Below are 21,580 nucleotides of genomic sequence, written 5' to 3'. Positions count from 1 at the left end.
ACTGTCAAACTCTTAATTTATGTCATGCAAAGTCAGCCAAGGCTTTTCATTTTTCTTGGTAATGCAGATATTTTTTTTTATAAATAACTTAAATAATCTGTTGCATTATATTTCACAAAGATAGAGAAAAGAATGTTAAGACCTAAATGGGCAAAGATAGCTCAAGAAACTCAGACCTGTGATTTACTTCATGAGGAAGCATTGTTTTTTTTTTTCAAATTGGGTCATATGTTTGGTCAGGTCAGTATTGAAGGGGCATTATATTTTTTATGGGACTGATGAGGGAATACTAAAGAGGGAAGATTATGTCGTTCAATCTAGAAAGTGTAACTTTGGTGAACAGTTGAGTAAGGTAGAAGCATTTTCTTACAGTGGTGGTCAGATTAGAGTGCATTGTTCACTGCTTATCCTTTTGGTTACTGCAGCATTCTCCCAGCTTCATTACGAGTGCAACTCCAGTACAGATGAAGCGTTCCACTGACTTAAGCGTGTGCAATACATACGGGTATGTCTAGTTATCAGAAATAGCTAGGACTCCACAAAACTCACCCAGCAACAGTGGTCCCACTCCACAAAGGGGGAAATTCCACTGACCCTGGTAACTACCGACCCATAAGTCTGACCAGCCTGGTCTGCAAGGCTATGGAAAGAATCATCATGGAACTCATAAATGGCGACATTGGGGATCTGCAGACCCTTGATCCCACCCAGTTTGGTTTTGTAAAAGGCAGATCCTGCCTCTTAAACCTGGTTGACTTCTTCGAGTCAGTCACTAGTGCCATCGACGAGGTCAAGGCTGTCCACACTGCCTACTTGGACTTGGCTAAAGCCTTTGACACAATACCACACTTTGGCATCATAGACAAGCTCAGCAGCTTAAATGTAAATCCATATGTCACAAGATGGGTAGCAAACTGGATAAAAAACAGAACCCATAAGGTCAAAATTGCTGGAGCCATGTCAGACTCAAAACCAGTCACGAGTGGTGTCCCACAGGGCTCAGTCCTGGGACCGCTCTTATTCGGCATTTACTTTTCAGATGTGAAAGCAAATACGGGAGGATTATGGCTGACAAAGTTTGCAGATGACTGCAAACTGGGTGCCATAGTCGATTCACCTGCTGACACACACATCCTACAGAAAGGTCTCACTGAAATGGACAACTGGTGCCGGAATCATGGCCTCAAACTTAACGCCAAAAAATGTATAGTCATCCCCTTTGGGAAAAACAAAGTACCCACAAATTATCACATAGACAATAACCCACTGAGTACGGAAGAAGTAATCAGAGACCTGGGGACTCAAGTTGATAGTGACCTCTCCTTTGACAACCATGTTGCCAAAGTGGTCAGAAAGACTTTCTACCTTGCCCATCTCATCATGAAGGGATTCTCATCCAGATCAAAGGAGGTCATTGCACCTCTATATTCCTCCCTTATCAGGCCCATGATTGAATATAATGCTCCATTTGGGATGTACCTCACCCAGCACATACAACAATTGGAAAGACCCCAGAAGTACCTCACCAAGAGGATCATGGGACTCAAACATATGCCTTATCCAGCTAGATTAAAGAAACTCCAGCTCTATTCAGTAGCATACCACCTGCTCAGAGGTGATTTGTGCCTAACATATAAGGCCATGTCCAACTAAGAACTGATGGACATGCTCCATCTCAAAAAATCCAAATCCACCAGAACCACGCGAGCTAAGGATTTCAACCTCTGCACAAATATAAATAAGACATGCTGGAGGGATAGATTCATAACACAGAGGTTACCCGTACTCTGGAACAAAATCCCAGTTCATGTGAGACAGAGACCTTCATTGGCACTGTTCAAGAAAAATCTCGATGCATGGATGGGAGATCGTAAGTTTACCCCGGGAGTCACCTCAGTGTCACTACTAGACAGAGGTATAGTATACTAAATAATGGGGTCCCACATGTGTCACTACTAGAGAGGCGCAGCTATATAATACGGGGTGGCGAAAGCCACATCACTATTGGCTAGGCTTGTAAATGCCCCAGGGCAGATAGCCTAGTACACTACTATGAAACTATGAAACCGTGAAACTATAATGTACATAAAATAACTGCCCTTTAGTGCGTAATAAACCCATATGCACTCTAGTAATCCTTACATATTTCTTTAGAAACTCCTATAAGTGGGAGTCACAAGAATATAACATGATATTTACTTTATTAATATAGGGTATAGATGTGCATTGTAAACTCAGTAGATGGCAGCAGTTGTTCATAGTGCTGTTATAAGAGTCAGATGGGACTTGCATACATGGACGGAAGGATGTCTCAGTCATTAATGATGAGAACATCTTGGCAATGTAACAGATGCAAAATAATTTCCTAAAGGTGCTCCTAACATAACTGAGTGTCTTAGTATGTTTGTGTAATTTGGTGTATGTCCTTGTTTAAAAGGAGAGCACTTACTTCTGTTATCGGTCTAGTGCACGGGGTGTGCATCAAGCTGTATCGTCTACTTTAATTTAATCATAGTACATAGTTCACTCTTGTTACAGAAGTGTAGTAATTCCTTACTTAGTGTAGGAAGAGAGTGGTTAGAAAAGCAAGGTAACCACGATTACTAAAACAAAACGCCTCCGTGTTCTTTGAAAGAAATGGTGTAATTGATGTGAAGGAACACTAGAGGGCGGACACATACTATGAAAAAGCAAAGCCCAATTTTCATTTAAGGCACTTGCTTCTTCGTAAGGAGCTTTAACTTAGTTAAGAAGTAGTGGCAAGCATCTTGGCAATAAAATATACATTTAATTATTTAGTCTTATAGTACAGGGCATAGCAAGTATAATTTTATTGAACTGCATTGCAAGCATTGCTACTTTATGGAGCATCTTACACTAGGGAGTAATTATAGAAAATGTTCTTAATTACTAAAATTGTTTTGTGTGTGTGTATATATATATATATATATATATATATATATATATATATATATATATATATATGATTTGTTAATGAGTTTCATTATAGTTGGGTTTGATTCCCTCATTATTCACTGACACATTGTATTATTCCGACAGTATTCATTCTGCAAGTCCTTCCAGTATTTGCATGAGTTTTCTCCAGGTACTCTGGTTTGTTCCCACATTCCAAAAACATGCAGTAAGTGGAGTGGATACTCTAAACTGACTGTAAGTGTAGTGTGAACATGTGTGTGTGTGTGTGTGTGTGTGTGTGTGTTTGAGGGATATGGAAGAATGACTGAAGAGGCCGGAGAGTGATTAAATGCAGACCAGTGGCAAATGTTAAGTTGTATAAACTCCTATAAAAATTGATTTACATATATCCTGAAACTACAAATGGAAGAAAGCTAGAGAAATTATTTTAGCTTGTAAAAATGACCTGTTTTTAACAGTTTGTTTGAAGTAAAAAATGAGTTAAAACCCAGTAATGTGCAGATGCAGAGTTAATGTTTAAACGTTCACAGTACAGACATCAGTTTATAGCTGTCCTGCAAGATACAGTTCCTTTAGAGCGGTGCTGACAAGTGAATTGGTGAAATGTATTCTCATGGAAACTTCAGAAATGAAAACTTTAAAATCATCCATCAGTTTTCAGTCACTACAAATGACATTATATCCATATATATATATATATATATATATATATATATATATATATATATATATATATATATATATATATATAGGTTCATAGGTTCATAGGTTTATACTAGGCTATCTGCCCCAAGGCATTTATAAGCCTAGCCCGAATTTTTGTGGCTTACGCCACCCCTTATATGAAAAAATACTGTACCCATTAGTTTGTTGTGCCTCTGTCCAGCAGTGACACAGAGATTATTCCCGGGGTAAACCTACGATCTCCCATCCACAGGTCAAGATTTCTCTTGAGCAGAGCCAGCGAGGTGCTCTGCCTCACATGGACCGGGACTCTATTCCACAGCATAGGGAGTCTCTGAGTGATAAATCTATCCCTCCAGCATGTCCTATTTATATCCGTGCTAAGGTTTAAGTCGCTTGCTCTAGTGGTTTTGGTGGATTTGGATTTTTTGAGGTGGAGCATGTCAATTAATTCTGGGTTGGACATGGCCTTGTATGTCAGGCAAATGTCACCTCTGAGCAGACGGTATGCGACTGAATAGAGCTGGAGTTTCTTCAATCTGGCAGCATATGACAGATTTTGGAGTCCCTTTATCCTTTTGGTGAGAAACTTTTGGGGTCTCTCCAATTGCTGCAGATGTCAGGTGAGATACATCCCGAATGGGGCATTGTACTCGATCATTGGTCTGATAAGTGAAGAGTACAGGGGAACAATGACCTCACTAGATCTGGATGTGAATCCCTTCATGATCAGGTGGGCAATGTAGAAGGTCTTTTTAACCACTTTAGCAACGTGAGTGTCAAAAGAAAGGCCACTGTCAACCTGGGTCCCCAGGTCCCTGATAACCTCTTCTGTGCTTAGTGGATTGCCACCTATATGGTAGCTTGGGGTTACCTTGTTTTTCCCGAAGAGTATGACTATACATTTTTTGGCGTTTAACTTCAGGCCATGGCTCTGGCACCAGCTATCTGTTTCCGTGAGTCCCTTCTGAAGGATATCCGTGTCCTATGCACTTTCCACTATGGTGCCCAGTTTGCAGTCGTCTGCAAACTTTGTCAGCCAAAGTCCTCCCATGTTGGCCTGTACTTCTGAGAAGTAGATGCCGAACAATAGGGGGCCAAGGACTGAGCCCTGTGGGACACCACTTGTGACCGGCTTGGAGTCTGACATAGCGCCAGCAACTCTAACCCTGTGGGTTCTGTCCTTAAGCCAGTTTGCAACCCATCTTGTGACATATGGGTTTACATTTAAGATGGTAAGTTTTTCTACAATACCCGAGTGGTGTATTGTGTCGAAAGCCTTTGCAAGGTCAAGATAGGCTGTATGGACTGCCTTTCCCTCATCAATGGCCTTGGTGACTGTTTCGAAGAAGTCGACCAAGTTCAAAAGGCATGATCTTCCCTTGATGAAGCCAAATTGGGTCGGGTCCAATGTCTGCAAGTCCCCTGTATCTTTGTTTATGAGCTCCATTATGATCCTCTCCATAGCTTTGCAGACTAGACTTGTTAAGCTTATGGGGCGGTAATTACCAGGGTCCGTAGAGGCACCGCCTTTGTGGAGTGGGACCACAGTTGCCGTACGCCACTCCTTGGGCACGTATCCTGTGGTAAGGCTGAGATTAAACAGCTGCCTTATGTGCAGGTTTAATTCCTCATTTAGCTCGTGTAGCACACAGCCGGGGACACCATCCAGTCCCATTGATGCTGTGTTTTTAGCTTTAGAGAGAGCAGCTTTCACCTGTGCATTTGAGATGTCTGGGAGGCTACACTCCGCTGGGATAGTTATCTCTCCTTTAGGGGGGGAGAGGGGGTGAAGTTTGCACTGAACCTGTCTGCCAGTATGTTGGCAATGTCTGTGGGTTCAGTGATTTTTGTATCATTTTGGACTAATTCTGAGCATATCTGGGAGTTTCCACCCAGGTTCCTAACATAGCTGAAAAAGGCCTTATGATTGTCCTTTGAATCCATGGCAATTTTTCTCTCAAAATTGGCCTTAGTTGATTTTATGAGTGCTCGTATTTTTTGCTAATAATGATCAGGGTGACTTCCCTTTTATGGATTTTGTTCTATCATGTAATAGCTTTCTCCTCTTATTGTAAAGTTTGTTAATGGCTGGGGTCCACCAGACTGGACATTTGCCCTTTGTGGAAAGAGTCTTGGTTTTATTTGGGATTGCCTGATCCATGCAGTCCTGGAGGTGTTCATAGAAGGCATTTGTAAGGGCTTCCACAGCTTGGGTTGTGGTTTCCACTGTCTCAGGGGCCTTGAAGGATACCACACCAGTCTTGAGTAGTGTGAAGTTTGCTTTAGAGAAGTTCTTCACTGTGGTCTTGTTTGTTTGGGGTGGGGCGGATGTGGATTTCCAGTGAGATTAGTTTATGATCAAATCTCACCAATGAGGGATATACTTCCGGTGTGGAGCATTTTGTCCCCATGTTTGTGATAATGAGATCTAGTATATTTTCTCCTCTCATGGGAACAGTGACTAGCTGTTCCATGGCATTTGAATTCATGAACTCCAGGAACCGTTGGGCTAGAAAGTTAGGGCTTGAGTAATGTTCCCAGTCTATATTCGGGTAGTTGAAGTCACCCAATATGATGGTGTTTGGAGATACATTTATACCCTCCAGTGTCTTCAGGAAGGCTATGTGGGGTTCCTGAGTTTGAGAGGGTAGCCTGTAGCATGCTACAATTTGTAGAGCAGTTTTGCCTATGGTTAGTTGCACCTGGATGGTTTCCAAAGCTTCGTGCGTTGCCACCAACCTGGAGGTGTGGGTATCCTTTATGAATATGGATACACCCCCTCCTTTTGTAGTGTGGTCCGGGTTTTGGGGCCAGAACGCATGATATGAGGTAAAACCTAATAATGCCGGGGTGCTCTCTCTCTCTCTCTCTCTCTATATATATATATATATATATATATATATATATATATATATATATATATATATATATATATATATATATATATGTCTAGATGTAGCTTGGTGAACCAAGCAAACCATTTTAAATAATGTAGTTGAGCGCAAATGCTCAAAAACACAACTTATTGAAAATAAAGACAACAAAAAGAAACTTTAAACTTTTTTTTTGCAGTGAGCAAGCCCTTCAGCACCCCTACACTCACTGCTAATTACATATACAAACTCAAGCCCACATGGGGGGAAACTGCAAATTCCCAGATACCCCTGTACTGCTATCTCATACAAACAAAAAAGCCAGTATGTGCGATCAACTGATTTTTGATCACACATGCCAGTATTTTTACTTTCACCAAATGAAACTTGTGATAAGTATTCCACATACCCACAGAAATACAGTGCATCTGCATGTATGTATCTAACAAACACTAGGGGTGGTTAAGACTGTCAAACATCAGGATAGTTGGACATCCGATATCTCAAAGTGCCTTTTCATTGAGACAAGTGTGTGGGGATTGGGACGGGGTGTGCTTGTGTTTGGGCATTCAGGTTAGGGTAAGGGTTTGGTAAGGGTATAAGTGTTGTGTGTTTGTGTGTGTGTGTTTTAGAGTGATGGTTGGGGTTAGGTAAGAGGGTTATGTGTCATGTTTATAGTGTGTGTTGGTGCATGTTTGTGTGTCTGAATGTGTTTTATGTAGTGGCAATGTTACAGGAAATTTCCGCTGCCCACCTCATATATATATGGGTCTACTTTAAAACACTGAAATTTCATAACATTGAAATTCAAAACACCGAGACCATAACATTGAAATCCCAAAACACTGAATACCCAAAACAAAGAAAACTCATAACACTAAAAGTGTGCATCATAACATTGAAAACTACAACACACATGTAAATAACATCCCCTCCACCTACAACAACACCAAACTAAGAAACTCACTTTTTACTATGTTTCTTCAGGGGGGCAAGCCCCCCCTCCCCGTAAATATACCAACTCCAAGATCGCACTACAGTGGAAAAAAGTTAAGTTCCTAACCTCACTGTATCGCGATCACCATACAGAATGTAAACATAATCCCTGGGATTCAACAAGCTCTGCATGACATGCAGGAATAGTGCAAGAGCTGCTGCACGCAATATGGCAAACAAGCGATCCAAGAACAAGCTCCCGGGATGTGCATGAGTGCTCCTACACTATTCCTGCATGGACACAGCTCATGTATGCTAATTACCCCATTTGCAGGTGAAAAACATGCAAATGAGATTAATTAGTGATCCAGGAAGCAAGCAGACATCTGTGCAGGAATAGTTTAACCTGCAGAAATCTATTCGGCTACTAACTGAATACATTTCTGCAAATTGCAAAACGGTGGCATGACAGCTCCAAAGAAAGCATGTATTCAATGTAGTAGGTTTGCCAATATATGGCCATTGGCATGGGAAATAGTTGCAAAATATAAAAAAAAAGACTTTTTTTTTTTTGGCCGATTTCAGACATTTAAGTCTAGGGCAGTGGTGTGCAAATGGGATCGGCCCAAAAATAATGAAAAAAGTTGGAAATAAGCTTTTAAAACAAAATCAGCATTCTGTCATAATAGTCAATGGCATGCATAAGACAACAATACCATGGAATAGTGGTTGCTAAGGGGGAAAGCTGAGTGTCAGTTTTGTAACTATGCATTAGCATAGCAGTCAGTTCCATGCAAATGAGGGGATTGATATCACAGATTTCACCTCAGTGTTAGTTTGCATCCAACTATGTAGGTGCAGCAACACCATGGTATAAGCATAAAAGGTAGATGACCTCATAAGGGGGAGTGTCATGCATGCTGTAAGCTTATTGGAGCTCTGTGGCTCGTGTTTGCCCTTAGCTAAGCACAACTAAGGAAGGGGGAGTGTGTCTGAGGCTGCCTAGCAGTGTTTACATTGCCTAAATGGGTGTGCATGCCACACACCAGGTTAAAAAACAAAAACAAAAAAACCCACAGGAAATAGCAGCTCTGTTCACATCTGAGCACTGGGTTTGCGGTGCGCCTCAGGGCTTAAATGGGAAGGGAATGGGAAGGGAAAACAGAAGCAGGAAGGCAATCAAGGAGAACTAGCATAGCTGGCAGGTGAAATGTTTCAGAATCAGACAATTACACAGGCTGCAGCCCAGTCCAGCACACTACTATAAACTATGGAAACACCTTTCACTCTGTTTTTTCCCATAAACTCTACACCACTGGTGTACACAGACGGGGAAATTTTACCTGACAAAACTAACAAAATGATAGGGGCTGCTGTCACTCTCATGCATCAATATGTGGAAGAGGCTGAGGGTGGTGAGGATGAGAATGCTGACCAACCCACAGTGAGGAGAAGAAGAAGAGTGTACAAACCCAGGGTAACCTACCAGGGTCTACATGAGATGGAGACAGTGGAGCGGTATAGGGTGGACAGAGACATCCTAGAGCAAATTGTTGAGCTGTGCTGGCCACGCCTCACACACAGAACCAACAGAGGGGAACCCATCCCAGTAGATACCAAGGTATGTGTAGGCTTAAAAATACTAGCCACAGGCACCTTCCAAAGGCCAGCTGGGGATATCATGGGGATCTCACAGGCATTAGCATCCAGGGTACTCCACCATTTCCTAAATACCATGTTAGCACATGCTGGTGAGCACATATATTTCCTCAACACCCATGAGGCATTGACCAGCAATATGCATCTCTTCCACCAAATAGCAGAATACCCTGAGATAGTGCGTGCTATTAGACTGCATGCACATACACATCAAAGCATCACCTGATGAGCAGGGTAGGGTCTACATAAACCGCAAGGGCTTCCCCTCCATCAGCTGCCAGGTCGTTTGCGATGCCCAAGGCATTATCATGAATGTGTGTGCTGGCAGCCCTGGAAGCTATCACGACTTCCACATCTGGCATATGACACAGCTGTACCAGAGATTTGCCAGTGAGGACATCCCATATGGCCACCTAGTAGGGGATGCTGGTTACGCACTGGAGCCGTGGCTGATGACACCCATCAGAAATGCACACACACCCAAACAAGAACTCCATAATGAGGCACACACACAAACCAGAATCATAATACAGCGTGTGTTTGGGATGTTCAAGTCACGGTTATGGTGCCTGGATATATTTGGTGAAGCCTTGCAGTACTCTCCACCTACATGTACACAAATTTTCATTGTATGTGCCATGCTACACAATATGATCCTGTGGAAACAGCTGTAGCAGGAACAGCACGGGGCAGGGCCACACAGCCCCCCACCATTGCCAAGGCCAGCATACGCACAGAGTGATTCGGAGGCAGAACAACCTGAGCCTGCCCATGTAGGCAGAAAGAGACATGCCCAGTATGCCCAGGCTTTGGCAGAGAGGAAACACATAGCACATACACTGACATGGTAGGAACCCAGGGAATGACAACCTCTGTTTGACTCACACATACAGTAAAAGGGATGCCAAACATGACACTACCTGTGCTTTACCATGTATATGGAGTGTCCTATGTGCATCTGACAGTCAGCCCTCCAGCACAATCCTTAATACTGGCACAGCCACAAGGTAAGTCACTCTTCCTATCAGTTGCAGAATGGAGTAGAATGTTCTGCTAATTGTATCTATGGTATGGATGTGAGCATGCAAGGGAATCAGGTGGCTGAATGGGATGGCAGCATAGTGGACATCTATATGGGCAGCATGAAATCCATAACAAATACTGGTGTCAACAAAGTAGGCAGTACTAGACAAGGTGAGAAATCCCACTGCAGTACATGTGGTGGCCCAAATGTGTGTCCATAGGACACACACATGCATGTCAGTAAGGCTCTCATACCCAACAACAGCCTCAGCCTCAGAAAGGCTGCGCTAAGGCCTTCAATTGATGGCAATGGAGAACAGCCCCCCTCCAGACCTACACAGACAGATTACAACAGGTCAGGCAGTTGTATGTTAGTTTTGAAGGCTAAGAAGTCTGAAGCTGAAATGTACGTCAATAAAACCTAATATCTATACTCTGCTGATATGCCTCTAGTCTGCATGATAGGTCAGAATACAAAACGAAATGGAAGCCAACAAAGTACCTGAAATACCAGTACAGTCATAGCAAATGTTTACAGTTGTCAGGCGGGCACCCCCACACAATCCTATGTAGAAATGCAGTAACATGTACGTGTGGGTTTAATAACAGTGGAGCACAGATTACCTGAGCTGGCCCAATTTACAGGATAGATTGTTGCATGTGTACAATATGCAGGGGTCTGTGTGTTAGGTTGTTGTGTGTTCAATATTGTCTGGAAGTGGTCAGCATGTAGGCATGGAGAATTGTGTCTCGGTGGCCTATGACAATGTTCTGACAACTGCAGTGTCAACCACAATGCTTCTCAGCAATACCCATGTCAGCAGTCATCCATACTCACTGTCCAGATGTCAATATCTGTCACTGTTTGAAAGATGGACATGCCATGAATGTGGGCCCAGACATGCACACAGTACACAGATGGAAGTACCCTAGACAGAGTACAGAAAATGGAACTGTCAACTGCACACACCTTTGGAATTGTACATACAGGTTAGCAGCACATTAGTTGTCTATGTAGTATGGAATACTGATGTAGTCTGGCCAGTCACTGGCAGACCACAAAAGGCACAGTTATGAAGTAATGAGAGACTGCCTATGTCCCCGCACAAGGCAGTATAAGGGGAATGTCCCAGGTATATCTGTGAGTCAGCTGCAAGAAGCTTCCATATCACGCATGCACTCAGCTCACCCCAGCATCACCCGCAGGTTTATCACAGGTCATATCCCTGCTGTTGGGAATGAGTACAATATGACCCCACTTCTGTATGGGAATAACCACAGAATGCAGCATGCTGAAGAGGTGTCCCATGCAGGTGTGTCCCTAGCTGTAAGCAGCACCCTGCCAGAATCCAGAACAATGGATTAATATGGACAGGAACTATTGCCATTAACAGCATGCACAGTTAGCCTGTCACCTCGGGGGAATCCAGTGGCTCGCAGCCTGGGACTGTAAGAGTGACAGAATGCACTGGCCTGCTACAGATGGCCTGCATCACTACCAAATGCCCTACAGTCCTCTGTCAAAGGCTTGTGCCTCACCCATACTGCCAATGTGTGTTATCTCATGGGGTCCTAACTAACAACATAACACAGTCCATAGAACACAAATGCAAATCCATGTTGACAAATCCCTGTAGCATGCCCATCATCTCCTACTGCATGAACTGTGGACCAAACTCTAAATACCACTGGGATGCAGGGACAACTATAGGGATACTTCTCAGATATTGCTTGCGTAATGTTAGGAAGAGGATAGAATAACAGAGTGGGGGGTGTAGAAGCATGGACGCCATGGAGTGTGTGAAGTCTGAAACTCTGATGTATCCCCATACTACCCCTGCCTGCAAACCCAGTAATGGATGGCTACAAACCTGCTTGTAAACCACAATGTGAAGGGGAACTGATCAGATATATGAGCCCTGCCTCTGGGTAACCTGGGTGAATCTGTACAACTGAGAGGTATGGCCACAGCAGGATATGGCCATTCCATTATATCGATAGATGTACAAGCAGAGGATCCTCAACCACCAGAGTACCAAGGTACTGAACCATTTACACAGACCCATCAGCAAGTGTCTGCAGCTACCCCTCCAGAATGGCATGAGTGTGCAATAATATGTAGGCTGCAGACCACAATACTGGACACAGCTTCATTCATCTTGTATTTCCCAGGAAATAACTGTGAGCAAATAAGTATATCTATCAGTAGTTGATGACATAATAGATTACAATGTAAAACAGTAGATATGTCTGAATATCTCTGCTAACACCAACCATGTAACACAAGCAGCACAGGCACAATAGTTACAGTATTCCACTATCTTTCGCCCATTGTGACTCCATATTGTCACCCTACCTACAGATATCCTGCAGAAACAGGTTGCTAGCTGTTAGGTGTAGAACACAAAATCCTGCACTGGAGTACAACCTACCTGGAATGGATTCACCCACTCAATACAGAAGGTCATACTCTGCATGCTCCTACACTTAGAGAAATGAAGCCCATGTCTGACAACACAGTGGACTATACATATCTGCCAGTCGCAGATGTCTGTGCACACACATCACATTGCACACCATTCATGCTTTGCACACACATTGGATAGGAATACTCACACATATTCAAGGCCAGCAGACTATAGTAGGTCAGACATACACACACAGAGATGTGGGGAAGAGAGAGACAGACAGTGACAAAGAGATTTACATCATGAGGCCTGTCCCACCCACCACACATCCAACTGGCCAATATCACATAATGTGCCAATGTCAATCACTGTAGACATTTGCTTTTAGTAGCCCTCAGCCCTATAGTGTTTGTGGTGCTTGTGATAACTGTGTAACATGATGGTATAAATCAGTATTCCTCTAGCATTTGTATACCCAGTCCTGTCAAATGTAAAGTTGTGTGTAACTGAGTGTTGTGTGTGTGTTTCCAGAGGAATGGTTTATGGCCCATTCACACACACTGCACTTCCCAGCATTCATGCTGATGTCAGTCACCTTGAAATAACTCTCTGTCCAAGTATAAGCCCCATAAGCTCTGTGGCACTTGTGATAACTGCATAATGCTATAGTGTGAAATAGTAGTTTGGTAGGAGTTCTAATCCCAGACATGGCAACTGTGAAACTGTGTGTGTGTGTGTGTAGAGATTAATGATTTTGAGGCCATTCACAGTCACTACACCTTCCATTGCCCTACTTTAGCAAGCCTGCTGATATCAGTCACCTTGAAATACCCCTTTGGACAATGGCCACCACTATAAGCTCCGTGTTGTGTGTGATAACTGCGTGATGCTATAGTGTAATATAATAGTTAAAAAGGACTTCTAATCCCAGACGTGGCAACTGTAAAACTCTGTGTGTGTCCTTGATAATACCTGATATATGGACATTCACACTTACTGCTCTCCCCTTATCCCTCCTTTAGCGCTGCTGATGTTAGTCACCTTCAAAGATACATGTGGAGAGCTCTCCAACATGTAAGCTCCATGGCATGTGCCAATAATGCGGAACAATGTAATAGCAGTAATTACACAGGTACGAGTTTGAATCTCATTTGTGGCAAATGTTTGTGCATGTATCTCGAAGATCTTGGCCCCATTTACACCCAGTACACATCTCAAGCCTGACTTTAGCAGTCCTGCAGATATCATCCACCTTAGAAATACCTGTTGCCAACCCTCAACCACATCAGGTCAGTGGTGCATGTGGTAAATGCATAACATAATGGCCTGTAAAGATTGTTAGATAGAGGTTTGAACCTCACCCCTGGCAGATGTAAACGTGTGTTTAGGGTAAAATTATTTCTGGGATATCTCACCCACTACATCACCCAGTGCCAGTATTTGCAAGGGCCGATGATGTTCCTCACCTTAGAAGTACCTTGGGACAACATGCGTTCTGTAAGCTCTGTGGTGCATGCGATAAATATGGTACACTATAGCAGCAATACATAGCTAGGTAAGGGGTTGAATCTCAGTACTGGCAATTGTGTGTGTGTGTGACATCAGTATCTTGTGTGGCAGTTGCTGTGATTGTGTAATAACAGGATGCATTGTGGAGTGTGTTTTGCTAAATTATTATGTTGAGGGCCTAGTATATGTCACAATGTCCACCTTACAAGGACAACAGATGTCAAACACCAGAGAGGCTGGTGTAGACAATCCATACCCCTACATGTGACATTATGGATTGGTGAACAATATAGGCAACCCTTCTATTACTCAGAGTACACTCTCCACCCATGTCTCATGCAAAAACACACTTGGCTAGGCAACAACCACTATATTGGTAGTTCCAGCTTCCTGGAAGCTGTGAACAAAGCCTGGGACTCTGGCCACATTGTCTCTACTCTCCTACTTGACCTCTCTAAGGCCTTCAATACTATCTCCCACAATCTACTACTAACTAAACTCTCCAAGCTTAACTTGTCACCTTCCTCTCTGAACTGGTTCACTAGCTACTTATCCAATAGACATCAAGCAGTAAGATGGAAAAAAAAAACACCTCCCCTTTCTTCAACTCCCCAGGGATCTATACTGGGTCCCCTTCTTTTCAATATATTCATAAAAAATTTCCACAACTCTATCCCTTTTACAAAAATTATCCAATACGCAGATGATTCAGCTATTATCTGTTCTGCTACTTCCATCCCCACACTTCTAAAACTTACTCAAGATGCATTCTCAACCACCGAATAATGGATGAAAAAACATCACCTTGTACTCAATGCCTCCAAATCCAAATTAATGGTATTCACCCCCTCTAAAGCTACCTCTTTCAATCCAAGTAATTTCTCTATTACTAGTCATAACAATACACCTCTCAAGCTGGTATCTGAGGCCAAATTACTTGTGGTCCAAATTGACAGTCAGCTTAAATTCAGCTCCCACCTTCAATTAAATATAAAAAAACACCAAAAACTTGGCATGCTCTACCGACAGAATCGTTATCTTACACCCTCCACCAAATTCACCCTATCTACCACATTTCTCATCCCCTCCCTAATTTATGGAGCCCCACTCCTAACTAACCTACAATCTTCACTCAAAACACAACTCTCCTCTTGCTATAACAAAAATTGCCAAGTTTGCTACCACACATAAGTCCTCCTCACAACACTGTTCGGCTCTCCACAAACTAAAATGGTTAGAACTACCCAATCACCTCACCTACGTCCAACTGACTCTTGCACACAAACTCATCTTCAATCCTTCCCTCTGCCCATCCCTTTCCTCTACCTTCAAAATGCACCTCCCTGATAGAATACTAAGATCTAACAACCAAAACCTAATTGAATTGTATAAACCAATTCGTCCCCCTGGAAAAAATCTCTTATCCTACAGTCTTGCTTGCCTCTGGAACTCCTTACCACCATCCATTCGTACTATCTCAAATCACTTCTCATTCAAAAAATCCCTTCACTCACACCTAATATCCCAGTGGGAATGCTCCTGTCCCACCCCACATAATCTCCTCCCCTATTCATAATGGGAATTTCCACTTACTCTCCTAAACTCATAGACCTCGCTCTTGCTTGTATTAAACTATTTATTCTGAATACTTGAAAGGTACCTCTTAACTGTAACATACCCTAAGATGAAAAAGCTTCTCAGTTTCTAGACTGTAAAAATTCTATAAGCTCATTTTTCTTTCTCTTGCTTGTATTATACTATTCATCATGAATGCATGAAAGATACTGCAAGTGTAGCCTACCCTAAGTTGTAAAAGCTTCTCAGTTTTCTATATTGTAAACTTTTTATTTTCAGCTATGCAAGATTGTAATATCTGTATATATTTGTTCACTAGTCTGCTGTATTTCTAAGTTTTCTTCATTTTTTTACTAGTACACAGTAATTGAATAATTGTAACCAAATACCTTATTGTAATCTTGCTGCTTGTTTTTGGAGCTTTTCTTCCCAGGACTCCATTGAAAATGGGTTCTTTTGGCCCAATGGACTATCCTGGTAAACCAACTGCAAATAAATAAAAAAAAAAATATATATATATATATATATATATATATATATATATATATAAATATAAATAAATAAATAAATAAATATTGCCTCACAGTAACCACGGTGTGATTGCAGTAGTCTACATGCCTGTTGAACACAACAGTGCCACTGACATCAGAAAGTACTGTGATCCTGACTGTGTGTTATCCAGCAAGTAAAAGGACATGGCACCCTGTTCCATCCCTGCATTAGGCAAATAAATGCTTACAGTGGTCCTTTTGCTATGTTCCCCACTGGACGCCTGCAACAACTGTAGAGTCTGCAAATGTAACCCACAAAGGGAATACCATGCCTTATACACATGCCCCTGTATAGACAGATGCCACTAACTCCACTGAATACCTGTATCCTGCTGTCAATGTAGGTGCAAGCATGACCTCACTTCCATAGCCAGGTCTCACCAAATGAGGTCAGGAAAGCTAAATCAGAAGATAACAATTTGTCCACACAACATGCTCCAGAGACCTCAAGTACACTTCCACACGTCAAAGAACATGCATGGTGGGACATGTGCACAACCCAGAATATAGAATGGCCAAAACCAAGAGCTTCTTCAGACAATAGAAAAAGAGCGCCAAATCACTTTTATACAACCCATTCATGATGTCATATCCTCCACAATTACCAAGTTAAACATTTTTATACATTTTAAAAGAAAAGTTTTAAAAAGGAGAAATAATACACATTGCCATCTCACTTAAACAAGCGGCATTTCCACTGAAAGAATACTTTATAAAACTGGGTATTAATAAAAGCGTACATTTAGTATTAACCCCACATAGTACACATACTAAAGGGTAAACATTAATAATTCCAAATGCTTCAAATGCTTAAAGAATTTAAAACAAAGTATTTTTCTTTATACATAATTTAGACACTGTCTTTATGTAAAAGACTTATGCCCAAACAAACTTGTAGACTAGCTATACACATAAGGAACTAAGATGTAATGTCCCAAACCAGCCTTTACCCAAAGAAATTTTTCTCAGAACGATTTTATGTATATATAATTTCCACAAATATTGGATTTTCATTAAACCAAGAAATTAGTGTCAATTTCTAAGGTAACTTTTATATTTTAAAATGATGGAAATATTGCACAGGTCATTTAAGCCAGGTGGAGAAAAGGCATTTAATAATAACTGCCATTCCAATTCCTTTAGTTCTAGGAGGAGTGGTTGGGGACCCCCCCTAACCCCAACCCTCACTCCATCAATTCCCATAAAGGAAAAGCTATGCCCTGTATTGTCCAACACATGTTTGGAAAGGGCGTTGTCCGTTTTTTTATTATTATTTTTTATGGCATAATTGTGTTGGTAAACACGGTCACGCAATCTGCGGTCCGTTTTACCAACATAAAATGCCGGACAACAATTGCAAAGCGCAATGTAGATGATCAATTTAGAATCACAAAAGAACTTCTGTCTGATGTGAAATTTTTCACCCCTAATCGTAAACGAGTTCCCTGTTTTTAATAGTCTACACCAGTTGCAGAACCCACACAAGAAAGTGCCGTTCTGTCTAGACACCCCAGCATGTGGGTTTTCATTTTGTAAAAGTTCTTTCAAATTCTTACCTCTTTTAAATACAAAACCAGGGGAAGCACCCAAGATTTCAAAGAGGTGGGTGTTGTTGGTAATAAATTCCCAATTTTTCTTGACAATACAACACATACTAGAAATGTGTTTATTGTAGGTGAGAATAAACCTATTTTTGAAATCAGCAACCGGGGGACTAGAACTCTGATCTATGTTAGTATGTTCAATCGGAGGGGGATTACCTACATTCCCACCCAAGTCTATCGCCAATTCAATAGAAATTTGGGGATTTTGCTGAAGGGGGCCCTGTAAGAGTGGTTGGTAAAACCCTGTGTTTCTTTTAAAAGAGACCTCATCTATAAGGTTGTCCAAAAATTCCGTGGGGTAACCTCTGTTTTGAAACATGTTTCTAAGAGTACCACACTCCTCTTCAAAGTCAACAAGGGTGCTACACATACGTGTTGCTCTCACTAGTTGGCCTTTGAAGATGGACTTCTTTTGATTCAAAGGATGGTTGCTGGAGAAATGAAGGAAGGCATTGCAATAAGTGTTCTTCCTAAAGATCTTAGAACAAAAACGGTTGTTTTGGATGTCTTTAACAAGTTTAACATCTAGGTACTCGGTTTCACTCATTGAAAAATGGTGAGTGAATGTTAGAAAAGGACATGTTTCATTCATGTAATTCACTAAGTTGGTAGCCGTGTCAGAGTTCCCCTCAAGAAGGACAAATACATCATCTAAAAACCTAGTGTAGAATTTTGAGGCCTTTTTAAAGAGAGGATGTTCAAACAAAAAGGTCTTTTCCCAGTAGGCCACCACTAGGTTCGCCACACTACCTCCGCATGGCGAACCCATAGCAATACCCCTTTTCTGTATGTAATGCTCATTATTGAAAATGAAAAAGTTGGATGACAAAATGATGTCAAGTAAAGTGGTGACCACATAAATCTCGTCCTTTGGGGCCTTCATATCTATCAACATGAGTTCCACCCATTCCACAGCTTCAAGATGTGGTATAGAGGTGTACAGATCTACCACGTCAATAGTCAAGAAGCTGTAGGAAGGGCTGAACGGAATAGTGTTGATAGCTTTAAGGAAGGACCAGGAATCTTTGCAAATCTGAGGGAGTGTCTTAAGATATTTGCTTAAAATGTGGTCAACCACCTTGGCACTAGGGTGAGTGATACAATATCTCCCATCCACTAGTGCCCGCATGGGGGGATCCTCTAAGTTTTTGTGGATCTTAGGGATCCCAAACATGATTGGAACTCTAGGGAAGGGTATGTTGATGTAATCAAATGTATCAATATCTATTTTCCCTTCAATAAATAGGTCTCTCAAATAACCTTTAATTCTATTGTACTGACCTGTGGTCTCATTCACAGAAGAATTCTCATAGGCTGGAGAGTCAAGAATTTTAAGCATTTTAGAAACATAGTCATCCTTATCCAGGGTAACCAAGCCCCCACCCTTATCTGGCTTGATAACTCTGATGGGTAAATTACAAAGATTTTTCAAACAAGTTCTCTGTTCAAGTGTGATATTGCTATTAGCATCAAACCATCCAATGTTCTTAAACAGATGTCTAAAATCCAATTCACAAGCACACTCAAATGTCTGCAAAGTGGGGTGGGGGGGGGGTTGAACACACTTAACAGTTTAAAGGGTGGTTTATTGTTGCATATTTCACCATTAAACAATACTTTAAGGTTCATACCACGTACAAAACATTTAAGATCCATCAATAGTTTAGGCAGACTAATTTTTTGGTCAGGGACAAAGGTTAGCCCAAAGGCCAAAAGTTCAATCAAGTCTTGTTCAATTTTTATATCAGAAAAATTGTAAACAAAAAAGTCACCTTTAATGTTAGTCAAAATGATAGGCTTCTGAAATTGGGGTGGAGTTTCAGGAGTAGTTATGCCATAAAAAATAAAAAAACGGACAACGCCCTTTCCAAACATGTGTTGGACAATACAGGGCATAGCTTTTCCTTTATGGGAATTGATGGAGTGAGGGTTGGGGTTAGGGGGGGTCCCCAACCACTCCTCCTAGAACTAAAGGAATTGGAATGGCAGTTATTATTAAATGCCTTTTCTCCACCTGGCTTAAATGACCTGTGCAATATTTCCATCATTTTAAAATATAAAAGTTACCTTAGAAATTGACACTAATTTCTTGGTTTAATGAAAATCCAATATTTGTGGAAATTATATATACATAAAATCGTTCTGAGAAAAATTTCTTTGGGTAAAGGCTGGTTTGGGACATTACATCTTAGTTCCTTATGTGTATAGCTAGTCTACAAGTTTGTTTGGGCATAAGTCTTTTACATAAAGATAGTGTCTAAATTATGTATAAAGAAAAATACTTTGTTTTAAATTCTTTAAGCATTTGAAGCATTTGGAATTATTAATGTTTACCCTTTAGTATGTGTACTATGTGGGGTTAATACTAAATGTACGCTTTTATTAATACCCAGTTTTATAAAGTATTCTTTCAGGGGAAATGCCGCTTGTTTAAGTGAGATGGCAATGTGTATTATTTCTCCTTTTTAAAACTTTTCTTTTAAAATGTATAAAAATGTTTAACTTGGTAATTGTGGAGGATATGACATCATGAATGGGTTGTATAAAAGTGATTTGGCACTCTTTTTCTATTGTCTGAAGAAGCTCTTGGTTTTGGCCAGGAGCGAAAACGTTCTTATTAAAAATACGTTTACGACTTTTTGTTTTGACTTGGAGTACTTTGACTTGCCTACTTCGTTTGTTTGTTCTGGAGTTCTTTTTTTGTTGGTTTCATTAGAATATAGAATGGAATATAGATCACATACATGGGAAGCAGTGCACATCACTGGCCAACCTCAATAGTAACCCAGATGAGTGGAGGGTGAATACAATACCCACCTGTGAGGACCACTCCAGGGACTACACCCCTAAGCCACACTGGAGACTATTGTCATGTGGCGTGATGCCAAGGTATTCCCTTTGCCTAACCTTGTACAGCCTTCAGACCCATTCACCTACTACACACCTGTAAAGCAATGAACCTATACATCTCAGTACTGGCAAGTGTGTGTGTGTGTGTATGTGTGTGTGGAGATTAATGATTTTGAAGCCATTCACACTCACTACACCTCACATTGCCCTACTTTAGCACACCTGCTGATGTCATTCACCTTGAAATAACCCTTTGGCCATATTCAGCCATATAAGCTCTGTGGCACTTGTGATAACTGTGTAATAGTGTAGTGTAACAAACTAGTTAGATAGGAGTTCTAATCGTGATCCTGCCAACTGTTTCCCTGAGAGAGTCTGTGTGTGTCTTCATTGACACCTGCTTTTGTGGACATTCACACTTACTACGCTACCCTTACTACTCCTTTAGCACTGTTGCTGATGTCACTCACCTTCAAAGATACCTTTGGACAGCTCTCCACTATGTAAGCTCCACGGTGCATGCAATAACTGTGTAACACTGTAATAGCAATGCATAGTCAGGTAGGGGTTTGAAACTCAGTATTGGTAAGTGTATGCTTCTGCATATGTTATCAATATTCTGTGTAGGTGGTGGGGTGATTGTGTAGTGACAGGATCCATTGCGGTGTATGTTTTGCTACATCTTTATATTCAGGACCTATATGTCCCATTGTCCACATTACAAAGCCAACAGTTTTCAAACACTGTACAGGTTGTTGTAGATAATCCTCAGCCATAAATGCGTACAGCCATGTGCAACTACTATGTGACAGTATGGATTAGTAAACAATATAGGCAACCATTATAATACCCAGATACCACTTTCCACCCACTGATCATACACAAACACGCTTGACTCTTACTGTCTTACTCCCTTCCTTTCTTACTTTGTCTCTGTCTCTCTCTCTCTCTCCCCCTCTCTGGTGGAT

Source organism: Protopterus annectens, chromosome 12.part0, assembly GCF_019279795.1.
Source record: "Protopterus annectens isolate FY-2018-M chromosome 12.part0, PAN1.0, whole genome shotgun sequence".
Classification (NCBI taxonomy): domain Eukaryota; kingdom Metazoa; phylum Chordata; order Ceratodontiformes; family Protopteridae; genus Protopterus; species Protopterus annectens.
Note: the sequence above shows the minus strand (reverse complement) of the source record.